General features: G+C 40.3%; 1 protein-coding gene across 6 annotated transcripts in view; it reads left to right on the top strand.

The window, feature by feature from the left end:
- The window catches only part of MGST3 (microsomal glutathione S-transferase 3), a 1,219,025-nt gene that overhangs the window by 725,548 nt on the left and 480,671 nt on the right, over positions 1–12,806 (top strand). The gene's annotated exons all lie outside the window — the stretch shown is intronic.

Genomic DNA, 12,806 nt, shown 5'->3' with positions numbered 1-12,806 from the left:
TGTGTATCAGTTTACATAATTCTCTCCTAGCCTCAGTATTTCTTACCTGAGTTGTGGAGTTAAGAGTACTCTGAAGAGAATTTCAAGTCCCAAAATCAATGTCACCTCCTTCTCAATTTTTCTAAGTGCTTTTCACCCTGCCTCAACTGGTATCCATTTTAAATATCAGCAATCCTGATATTCTTCACCATGGATCCTTCTTTATTTTTTTTCTTTCTCTGCATTTTCTACCTTTCTCCCTTCATTATTCCTCTTCTTTCTTTCAATTTCTTCTGTTTCTCTTTTTATCCCATCAATCCCAAGCCTGAGGGAGTATCCACATGTATGTTCACGGACATTCTTTAACACAGATGCGGTGTGGTATATGAGAGGCAGCACAAAGCCTTCAACGCCAGAAAGGTCTGGCTTTAAATATTGCTTCTATTGTTTAGGAGCAGTGTGACTTTGGACAAGTCACTAGTCTTATTTTTCTCCCTTGGAAATGGGGAATAAATTATATCAAGCCAGCAGGACTTCCTATGCGAAGGTTGCAGGGAGCTGTGAAGATTAAATGCTTCACCAATGTGTTTGGTTTCTGCTAATCCTTTCTCCTTCCCTTTCCATCTCCATCTGGGCCTGACAGCAGCATCCAGTGAGCCCCATGAGCATTGTTTAGCTCTGTGGACTGGAGATAACTAATCTCTCTCGCAGGCCTGTCTTATTCTTTGTCCTTTTTAGTTTTTCCTGACTTTAACTTTCTCCTCATAATTGTGTTCTCAATTAAGTTGCAGTGAGTCTGCAACATGGTAGCCTGATCTTGAAAATACAGATGGTGTTTCCAATCAATTTGCCAAAGTTGAATGGAAATCCTGAAATTTTAGAGCAATGCTTCCGAAAGTGTGATATTCAGCTTAGCTGCATCAGAATCTCTAGAAGTGTTAAAACTGCAGATTCCGGGGCCTTGTCTCAGAGCTCCTAAACGGGATCTCTGGGAACATGGCCTGGAATCTACATGTTTGCCAAGCACTCCAGGTGATTCTCACATACCCCAAGGCTTGAGATCTATTGCTCTACAGATTAAGCTTAGGACCTAAACTGACTATTGAAAGAAAGGATAGGAATGTTCAGCCTTTATTGACCATTCATAGCAGTAGAATGACCTCTCTTCACTGGCCGTAGAGACCTGAGGAAATGACTTGCCTGAATGCTCATAGCTGATTAGTGGTAAAGACAGAAAGAAACCCAGGTTGGAAGCTTCCAGGTCCAGCTCTCTCTCAATTGCCTTCGAATCTTCACTCCAAAGAGTTCTTATCACCTAACAAAGCACTCACCAGAGTCCTATAATCTGTAGGCAGAAGAGTAAAATAAATGTGTGTGTGTGTGTGTGTGTGTGTGTGTGTGTGTGTGTGTGTGACACAGACAAAGACAGACAGAGACAGAGAGATTGCCCTCTCTTCCTTCCTGTGTCCATTACATTTTCCCTTATTTTCAAATTCATCATTGAGCTTAGATGCCTGATATGTTTTTTTTAAATTCCTGACAATAGAGCTTCACGTGAGTATAATCATAATTAAATTCCATTACAGGGGAGGAATTTAGATGACTAATGGCGTTATTTTTTAATCCTGAGATTTGATCTATATGTCCATTTAGGTATCTTTTGTGCTTCCTTATAGTTAGGAACTGTTCTATCAAGTTTCATGCTTCCACTTGATAAAAGATTTTTGGACCAAGGTACTCATTTAAAACATTAGCTATTATCTGACACAGAAATGAATTTAATGATGCTTCAGGAAGAGTGTAGCTAAAAGAGCAGTGGTCTGAACATCAGCAGATTTGAGGTTGCAGCCCAAAGAATGAGCTGTGGAACCCTGGGTGAATGACTTACCCTCCCCAGGCTTCAGTTTACTCATTGAAACAATAATATAAAGAAATGTGAGTGTTTCTCAGGCTGCAGAGCCATGTTCCATGATGTGTTCATTGAGGGCAAATGCTGCAGTTACATCACATCCACAGCGTCTTGACACATACTCTTATAATAAAGGCTCTGAGCAGTTCTAAAGTCAAGAATCAAGTGTAATTTCTCTCAATACAGCTTTCTCCAAGCCCCTTTCACTTTCCATTCAAAAAGTATTTATTGAGCACCTACTTTGTACCAGGCACTGTTTCAGGAGTCAGGATTCAGCAGGCAACAAAACGTAGAAATCTCTTCCTGGAAGGAATTTACATCTAACTGGGGGAGACATACACAAGCAAAATAAAAAATTAAAATATATAGCATGTTAAATGATGAAAACGTTTGTGAAATACAATTCATTAGGGAAGAATATTGGGCTAAAAGAAAGAGATGAGTGACTAATATTCTTTAAGAATAATTCTTATGAATATCTCTGGACCTGACGTTGTGCAAAAATACGACCTGGGAAATCATGTACTAGAATGTGTCTAAAAGGCTGTCTATTCCTAAAAGCATCTGCTTCCCTGTGAGTGATCACACCAGGGATCTTGCTGGTAAGCAGGGAGGTAGAGTTTGTCTTTGGCATCAAAACTGGTCATGTAGTCAAATCACTCCCATAATGTCACAAGCTAGTATAATTCAGTCCATTCATCCTTTGTTTGCCTAGTGCTAAGGTAGATGCTATTAGGAGACACTATAGTAGAAACCATTGCCCTTGTCCCGAGCAGCTGAGGGTCTTGCTGGATAAAATGACTGAGAAGATAATTCTTGATCAATGTCTTCAGTGCAGTGGATGCAGTGAAATCTATTAGAGAATCATGAAGTTCATCATCTAGTGCCCTTCATCCCTAGTAGATGACTTTGCATTGTCACTACCAAACTGGGCCGCAGTTTTGCTAGACTTCAAATATACATGGTAGCCTATGACCTCCAAACTTGCTTGTATTGGTGAAATGTTATATTATCTCTTTGTAAGAGAGAGATTTATTCATTCACTTAACAAACATCTATTGAACTCCCAGTGGTATTTGACCCTGGAGCCAAGATAAATAATCCAAAAATCCTTTTCTGAAAAAAAACTTTTCATTTGGCTCCCATTTGGCTAATGTTTACTGAGCATTTACTATTTGCAAAGAACTAGTCTGAATGCTTTTTATATATAATCACAACCCTTTTATGAGCTGTATTATAGGAGGCAGAATGACTCCTACAAGATGAGCCTCAGTGACTTTCACCTTTGTATAATATCTGTTGAATGTGGATGGAACCTGTGAATTTGATGAGATGTCATCCTGTGGTTATGTTATATTCACTGGCAAAAGGGATTTTGCAGATGTAATCAAGGTCCCTAAACAGTTGGCCTTAAGAAAGAGAGATTATCTTGGGTGAGCCTGATCTATTCAGATGAGACCCTAAAAAGGACTGGGCTCTTCCTGAAAAGACTCACAGCATGAGAGAGATTTGATAGAAGGAGATTCTCCATGGCTGGCTTTGAAGATGGAGGGGACCACACAGTGAGGGATGGTGAGCAGCATCAAGGAGCTGAGAGCAACTCCTGGCCAGCAGCCAGTAGTCAGGCAAGGACCTCAGCCCTAGAGCCTCAAGGACTCAAACTCTGCCAACAACCTGAATGATCCTGGATGCAAGTTGTTCCTTAGTAATGCCTCCAGGTGAGAACACACCCTGGCTGACACCGTGATTGCAGCCTTGTGAGACCCTGAGCAGAGAACCCAGTCAAAACATGCCCAGGTTTCTGACTTGCAGAACTAGGAGCTAATAAATGGGTATTGTGTAAGCTTGTGGTGATTTGTTGCACAGCAATAGAAAACTAGTATCCTCATTTTATGGACTGGAAAATAGGAATAGGGAGGCAAAGAACTTGAGCAAGATCATATAGCCAGCAAATGCCAGGATCAGGTTTATGAACCTGTCCGGGTTGGTTCCAGAGCCTGTGCTGTTACTTCAGCTCTGCCCTTCAGCAGGGAACTGCGTCAGTAATCAAATGTCCGCAGTACAGTTTACCAACTGCAATAACTAACATGGTTTTAAAAAGAGTCGTCCGGGTGCGGTGGCTCACACCTGTAATCCCAGCATTTTGGGAAGCCAAGGTGGGCAGATCACTTGAGGTCAGGAGTTCAACACCAGTCTGGCTAACATGATGAAACTCCATCTCTAAAAACAAAAACAAAAATAAAACAAAAAAAATGGAGCAATCAACTCTATCAGGGGAATAAATAGATACTGTCCTTCGCAGAGAGCCCATAGACAAGAATTTTACAAACTGGTTGTTAAACTGTTGGCAGCTTGAGATAGGTAGGAATATTTACCTTGTGAAAAGTGGCAAATGCTACAAATCAGGTTTTGTTTTTTTGTTTTTTGTTTTTGTTTTTGTTTTAAATGAGAGAGAAGATTTGCCAGCATACCACTGGCCCTAATGATTCTTCAGGTAAAGTATATGAAGGTTAACATAGATCAAATGTTGTTAGAATTCTGAGAAAAGAAGGATCATTGTGTGACTGGGTCAGTGCAGAACAGCATCATGAAACATAACAGAGTGTGGGAAGAGCCTTTCAAATGCACATTTGTAAAGTGGCCCAGAGGTGGGGAGGAATGTCATGTGTGTGAGCACCTGGAACAGAGGGTCATGCTGGGCACATCATTCTCCATCATGAGATGCTGGCACAGTACCATGTCATGACAGCAGAGCGTGCTCTGCGTAGGAGGAGTTTGGATGGATCCCAGCAACATACCAGATGGGATGGGGGATGGGACACTCACAACTGTCCATCAAGTGTGACCCAGAGGCCCAGGGCACAGTATACTGGAATGGGAAGGTGGGGATCGGGGCCCCATCAGAAAAGAAGAGTGCTAATATGAACCCAGCTTGAAACCAAGTTCATATCAGCTGGTACTGAACTGGGTGTAGTTACTCAGGGAACAGATGCTTTAACTGGACAATGGAGGCAAGAACTGCCTGAAAGAGTTTGGGTTAGTTTCTGTTCTGAGCCTACTAATGAAAAAAATACAAATTTATCAACATTTAGTTGCATACCGTTTCTGAAAGCTCCATTATACAGTGTCAAAACAACTGGTTGAAGTGAAAACATTTAAACATTTTGCCCAGGTGCGTTGTGCACTGGGTACAATAAAAGCATGTACTGGGCTGGGCGCGGTGGCTCAAGCCTGTAATCCCAGCACTTTGGGAGGCCGAGGCGGGCGGATCACAAGGTCAGGAGATCGAGACCACAGTGAAACCCCGTCTCTACTAAAAATACAAAAAAAAAATTAGCCGGGCGCGGTGGCGGGCGCCTGTAGTCCCAGCTACTCAGGAGGCTGAGGCAGGAGAATGGCGGGAACCCGGGAGGCGGAGCTTGCAGTGAGCCGAGATCGCGCCACTGCACTCCAGCCTGGGCAACAGCGTGAGACTCCGTCTCAAAAAAAAAAAAAAAAAAAAAAGCATGTACTGGTGTTTTTTGGTGTGCGCTACTGGACACCCCTTTTGCACCTCTTCATATCCTCTTGGCCTAATGGCTGCAAGAGGCAGTTGACAGCTTCACACAGGTATGACTGACAATCCCACACCTCAGACCTTCATTACTCGTCCCTTACCCCTGGCCTTTCCTGTTGACACTGTGGCTTGGACCACCTCAGAAACATACCTGGAACCCTCAGCTGCACAACCCTGAAGTGCCAGGGAATTAATACCCCTGTGGGGCAAGACTTTAAGCACTGGTAGACAGGAGTGGTGGGTAAATGCTTCCCCTTTACAACCCTGCGGATGGTCTTGAGATCCATTTCATGAGGCTTCTCAGGAAGGCTGGTGGGCTCCAGCAGTCACCTGTGCTGGGAGCCAGCTCACTCCTCCCATGCTCTGTTCTGCCTCACTCTTGCTCCCTGAAAACTTTCTCATCTCAGTTCTGCTTTCTGAGGAACCCACGGTGGGACATGTACTAACTGGTCAAAGGTCAGACCTTAATGACCAATTACCTGCTAGGAACAGTGGTTGCCAAGATGGGAAAGTCTTAGAAGACTTTCTGGGTGAAAAGCTAAACGTAGCAGGTCGTTTCTGATCCTCAGATTTTTCCATTCCTCCAACCCATGCCTGTTTGATAAAGTTTGAAAAACATGCAGCACACTCACAAAAGTGTGCAAGGGATAAACTTCCAAGGTTTTGTGGATTAGATTAACCTAGATATGCATATTGTTTTGGTGAATATAAGAAACGTCTTTTTTGGGATATACTGGTAACCATGTGCTGAGAGCTGTGGCACCAATACCATTAGAAAGAGGGAAATCATTACATTATCAATAACTATTGGAAATCTCTGACATTATGCATCTAAATCTAAGAATTACCTGTTTATTTTGGATTCCATTCTATGAGTAACCCATTTTCTTCACTGCTTCAAAAGTGTGCACATTTAAAGTTTAATAACTACTCTCTTGAAGGGTGCTTTTTATGTTCCCTACCCTATTCTAAGTGCTCTATATGCATGATTCACAACTCCGAGGTAGGTATAGTATTTTTATTATTACCTATTTCACATATAAGAAATCTGAGGCCCAGAGACATAAAGTAACTTCCTAGAGGCCACATAGCCCAGTAACATTATAAATAAAGCTGAAAGTTAGAACCAGCTAGGGCTGATTCCACAGCCCTTACTCTTAATCCAGTTAACACACTAACTCATGGTTTGATACTGTCATGTTTAGGTAAGAGACTAAAAGACTGTGCAGATATGTGGTGAATTGGGAATGCAAAGAAACACCAGTGAATAGAGCCTTCTCAGAATTGGATGGACATGATGCCCAATTAATAATTGAAAGTGAGAAAGAAAATCACAGTGCTTCAGTGTTTGATACCCAGATGCTTGATGAAATTTTCATTGAATTCACATTAATCAGTTTGACTTTTTTTGTTTCTTATTGATTGAACCATCTGAGCTGTATTGATACCAGTCAATGTAGCCTAAAAAATGCATTAAATGATCTAAAAAGTTCATTTATGAATGCTCATAACTAACCTTTTGGCATTTTAACCAACTATTTGTCTTAAATAGGTTGCAGGCATAGACCAATCACTATGTATAATTTGTCTCAGTTTTCTGTCTAAGCTACTCTAAAATGATTAGTTAATGGCAAGAGCAACATAGAACCGAGGAAAAGGTCCATCATCTTGTGCCTAAATCACATAAATTTCTGCTAGCCTGCTTTTAGAAATTAGTATTTTTTCTTCTTTGAGAAAGACAACATTTAGAAACTTGGTTTCCCAAGCAAATCATGTTCTAATTCAGCAACTGTACTGAACTACCTAGGACCATGGGCATGTAACAAGGTCAAAAGTCAGACATCGAGTCTTTATGAAAAACCAGTATCTTTCCTGTTGTAAGAGTAGGATAACTAAGGATCGCCTAATCTTTTCTTTAAAAAATCTGCCCAAAGAGCTAAAACCCAAAAACCTGTCATTTTCCTTAGTTCTGAGCACCAGCAACATTTGAGCACTGAGGATATCATATCATGGCTCTGATGGGGGAAGAGGCCCCTGGCTGTAATCTTGTTTGCTTTCTATAGTGTAAAAGAATGGGCCCTGGACTCAGCTACAATATTCTTGACTTGATTGTATGACAACAAATAGACTAACTTAAGCTCTCTAAGCATCGCTTGAGTCATTAAGGGGATGGAATGAGATGATATTTGTGGAATCTGTGCAAAAGAGAGATTTCAAGATATACAATTGTGCCCAGCAGAGTATAACACACTATGGTACACAGACTTAATAATGGTCCCAAAGATACCCACGCCCTAACACCTGGAACCTGTGAATGTTACATCATATGGCAAAAGGGACTTTGATTAAGTTAAGGTTCTTGAGATGAGAAGATTATCCTGTATCATCCAGGTGGGTCCTAAAGACAATCATGAGTGTTCTCATAGGACAGAGCAAAAGGCGATTTAACTACAGAAGTAGGAGATGTAACAACGGAAGTGAGGGACTGCAGTGATGTGATGAGCCAAGGAAGCCCAAGGAACGTCAGTAGCCTCCAGAAGGTGGAATGAGGTAAGCAGCAGGCTCTCCCCTGGAGCCTCTGGAAGGAACCATCCCTGTTGACACTGTGATTTTAGCCCCAAGAGACTCGTTTCAGACTTCTGACTTCCAGAACTGCAAGAAAACAAACATTTTAAGCCACTAAATTTGTAGTTGTCTTTGACGGCAATGACAAAAGTGATTAAGTTTGAGATTTCATTTCCTGTTTCTGTTTTCACTTTCCTATCTGCCTGCTAAAATGGGATACTCCATTCTCATATCCTTCTAAATAAGCATCTCATGCCATGCTTCAAAGCAAACCTTCTTGTATTAGTCCGTCTTCACACTGCTATAAAGAACTGCCCAAGACTGGGTAACTTATAAAGGAAAGAGGTTTAATTGACTCAGTTCAGCACAGGGAAGCCTCATGAAATTGACAATCATGGCAGAAGGCAAAGGAGAAGCAAGGCACCTTCTTTGCAAGGCAGCAGGAAGGAGAAGTGCCAGACGAAGAGGGAAAAGCCCCTTATAAGACCATTGGATCTCATGAGAACTCACTCACTATCGTAAGAACAGCATGGGAGAACCACCCTCATGATTCAATTACTTCCACCTGATCTCCCCCTTGACATGTGGAGATTATGGGAATTATAATTCAAGGTGAGATTTGGGTGGAGATACAAAGCCTAACCATATCACTTCTCCTTGGATATTGTATTGTTTTTCTGGAGAAAGTCATAATTTCACTTAGCACTAACAGTGAATACAAGAATCCAGTCAAATTTCTCTTAGTCAAAAGAAATTCACAACAAGAGTAAAGAGAAAAAACAGTGAAAAAGAATCCTCCAATTCTACCTGTAATACAGTTAGCTGGCCAAACAACCAACCAATTACTCACGTGTTGGTCAACATGTTTGAGCAGTTGGTATGTGCGTAGCAGTCACTGTGCAAGCCAATAAAAGGTACACAACTTTTCTGAAGAAGGAACCATGTGGATATTCATGACTTAGTATAAAAACGGTGAAAAAATGTCTTGCCTCTAATCGATCATGTGATTTTGGGCAAGTTGCAGCCTCTCTGGGTCTTGGTTGTCTCTTCTCTCAAAAGTAGAAGTTACACTGTAGATGATGTTTATGCTTTTGAAGTGTCTTTCTTACTATGTGAACCTCCCTGAATACCCACAACAACACCATAAACAATATTGTTATTTCCATTTCATAGGTGAGGAACTAAGCCTGAAATTGCTTCATCTGCCAAAGTCAGTACTGGTCTGGGTACTGACTTCATGCTTCTCCCACCACATCACAGCACATTATGCCACCCAGTCTCCAAGGTCCACTCACCTCTGTGGCTCTCCCTGCATCTGTCCAAACTGTTTGTTCCCTCTGCCTAGAATGCACTTCCCCAACCTAAGCTTGTAGAAGTTCATCATTAAAGATCCAGTTTAAATACCATCCTCTCGATTGAAATAATTTTTCCTCCGTGCCTTCTCATAGAAACTTGCTTGAATAGTACTTTTATAGTACGTGTTTAAGCCTATTTTGTAAAGAAATATTATGCCTGTGTTTAACTTCCCAACCAGTCTATGAGATGAACAGACAATTCTCCTTGTTTCCTCCCAGCACCAAGTATAGTAGGTCCCACACAGTGTATGCTCATTTTCCACTGAATTAAATGTACAGCTTTGGAACTAGGAGTTAGAGTGCCTGATTTCTAGACCACCAAGTGGCATGACCACTTACGTGGTGTTATGCTGTTCAGTGCATTCATGGACTTTGCCAATCCCTCCTTTGACCCTAAGGCCCACATGCTATTGATTTCCTTTGGAGAGGTAGAGGGGTGTGTGTGTGTGTGTGTGTGTGTGTGTGCGTGCGTGCGTGTGTCCACATGTGTATGAGATGAAGAGGTCAGGGGAGAGTCAAGCACGCGATATGGAAAATGGGACTATATATACTTATGGGAATGTAAGAGAATATCTAATTAAAGACTTATTTCTGTAATACTCCAATTGTGAAACTAAAAACTTGTTCTTTTTTCTCTAAATGAGTGGTTTTTACAGGGGGAATGTGGTTTCCCTGGACATGAGTGAAATAAAAGCAGGCTTTCTAGCTTCTCACCACTCTAGCCATAGTACCACACACACGGACAGTGGAGAGAAGTGAGAGGTAGGCATGTGTCTTTCCAATAGCTAGAAGATCCCAAGAAACTGGTATATATCTTCCAGTCAAATAAGAAACCCCACGGGGGACTCCAGGTGACATAACAGTAAGGATTAAGTGCATGTCTCATTACCAAGATTTTCCCTGTGGGGACCATGGGGCTCCTTCTTTTGTTGGGACCACTGGATATACTGACAACTCTTATTAATAGTGGGCAGAGCACATCCATTTCTTACAGTGTAGTATACTAGGTAACTCATACAACCTCCCTGAAAATAATAAAAAAATGGTAGGTAGCTTTTTAAAAAAATCTTGAGATTCTTTCAAGAACATACAGGAAAGTAAGGATGTCCCAGAAGTCAAAACCTGAAGGGTAAATGGGAAGACTGACAAGCAAAGCCCTGGAACTGGTATTCTCTCTGACAGTATTTGCCTAAGCCAGGTAATTGCAAGTTTTAGATTTCACACTTCACAGGACAGGCAAAGCAGGAGAAAGACTAGAAAGTGTGCACATTGGTGAGACTAATAGAAGACTCTAAATAAAACTGGAACCCCAAAGGGTTATAGCCTCAGTGAAGAATGAATTAGAAATCCCCCCACCTAGGAAGAGGAAGAAAAGTAATGATTTCAAACCTGGGAGGTGGGTAAAGGAAAAATGCTCCCCTAAAAATTCATAACCATTAGCCAGCCCTCAAAAGTGTCTGAAGTCCAAATTCATTATTATTAGACTTGTCTGAAAAGTCCTAAGTCAAAAATTTAGTTATAAAATGATCCCACGTTGGTAGCATACCCTGTCACTTGGCAGAAGATTATTCATATCCTCTCTAAAGGTACCCATCTTTAACCCAGGCATAAAATAATTCCCACAGATATATTCTAAGGAGGATCAACTTGGAGTAAGTGTTTTAAAAAACCAAATGGCAAAATAGTACAAGAAAACAAGGTACCATGAGTGAGAGCCAGTAGAAACAACAACAGATCAATCAGATTTGTTAAGGCTTCAGTGCTAGAATTATCAGTCACAGGTTATAAAATAAGTATGCTAAATCTGTTTTAAAAATAGAAGTGATAATTAAAAATGTGAATAAGGAGTAAGAGACTATCAAAACTACCAAGCAAACTTGAAAAAGAGTGAAATAGAATTTCTAGAAATAACATAAAATTGAAAATTTTTAATAGCTTTCATTTCCAGCAGTATGGTGGATTACATACCTGAACTAACCCTCCCATCAACTATAATTCAAAATGAAATGTTAAACTTTTCAATTCTCCTAAATGCATCCATGAGCTGGTAAAAATGTAAAGAAAAGTCAGATCAATATCTAAGTGAAGGAGTGAGCCCAGAATGGTAAGTGGAGACCAAGGCAGTTTTGTGAACATGAGCATCAGTTTTCTCAGTTTTTAGGAATTGAGAAACAGTTACACCTTAGGTATTCTAACAGAAGACCTCTGCATAGAGTGAGGACCCCAGAGAACCACATATTTAACATGAACCAAAATCAATTGTATCAAACTCTGCATTTGCGTGGAGGTGGGGGCAATTATCTCCACTAAACATCAGAGCTCAAGCACATGTTCATACTATTTGGATGGTTCAAAAAACCTCAAGCCCAGAACCCAAAATTGTCCCAAGTTGGCACAGGCAAATGCAAATCCACTCCAGAGAAACCCATCTCCATCCTAGGCATTGAATTTTCAAAGATAAGGTGCCAAAGAAGAAAGAGCTTTTGGTTAAAAATTATTAAATTAGCATGGAAGCTTGCACCATGAGTGAAATCCTGCAAAAATAGCAGGCAGAAAAACAAAACTTGCAAATACATTACAAATTAGAATTACCATATGAGAATAAGAAATGAGTAATAAAATTTCAGTAATAGAAACCTGAAAACCCAAGAACAAAAATTGAAAAATAAATTAAGTAAAACTCCTAGAAGTCAAAAATAATCCCAATGGATTTTAGATTTAAATATGAAGGAAAACCTATATTTATAAACTCAGGGTAGTAAAAAAATTACTTAAACAGTCACAAAAAGTGTCAACCATAAAAAGATACATTTATATTAAAATTAAGAAATCTTCTGTTCCTTAAATAGAATTAAGAAAGTGAAAAGAAAAGCACAAAATGAGAAAAGATACTTGCCGAATATATAAATAGACAAAGGATTATATCCAGAATAGTTACTACACTCTACATATCAATACAAAATAATAGAAAAGATGAATGAAAAACTTGCCCAGGCACTTCACAGAAGAAATATGAATGGCTGACACACATATGAAAATTATGTGTGAAAATTATGTGAATACAAGAACCCAGTCAAGTTTCTATTAGTCAAAAGAAATTCACAACAGGAGTAAAGAGAAAAGACAGTGAAGAAGAATCCTCCAATTCTGCCTATAATACAGCTAGCTGGCCAAACAACCAACCAATTACTCACCTGTTGGTCAACGTGTTTGAGCAGTTGGTATATGTGTAGCAGTCACTGTGCAAGCCAATAAAAGGTACACAACTTTTCTGAAGAAGGAACCATGTGGGTATGCACGACTTAGTACAAAGACAGTGAAAAAATGTCTTGCCTCTAACCAATCAGGTGGTTTTGGGCAAGTTGTAGCCTTTCTGGGTCTTGGTTCTCTCTTCTCTCAAAAGTAGAAGTTACACTGTAGATGATGTTTATACTTTATGAAG

The sequence above is a fragment of the Macaca thibetana genome, chromosome 1, assembly GCF_024542745.1.
Source record: "Macaca thibetana thibetana isolate TM-01 chromosome 1, ASM2454274v1, whole genome shotgun sequence".
Lineage (NCBI taxonomy): Eukaryota > Metazoa > Chordata > Mammalia > Primates > Cercopithecidae > Macaca > Macaca thibetana.
Note: the sequence above shows the minus strand (reverse complement) of the source record. Positions and strands in the feature narration are given on the sequence as shown.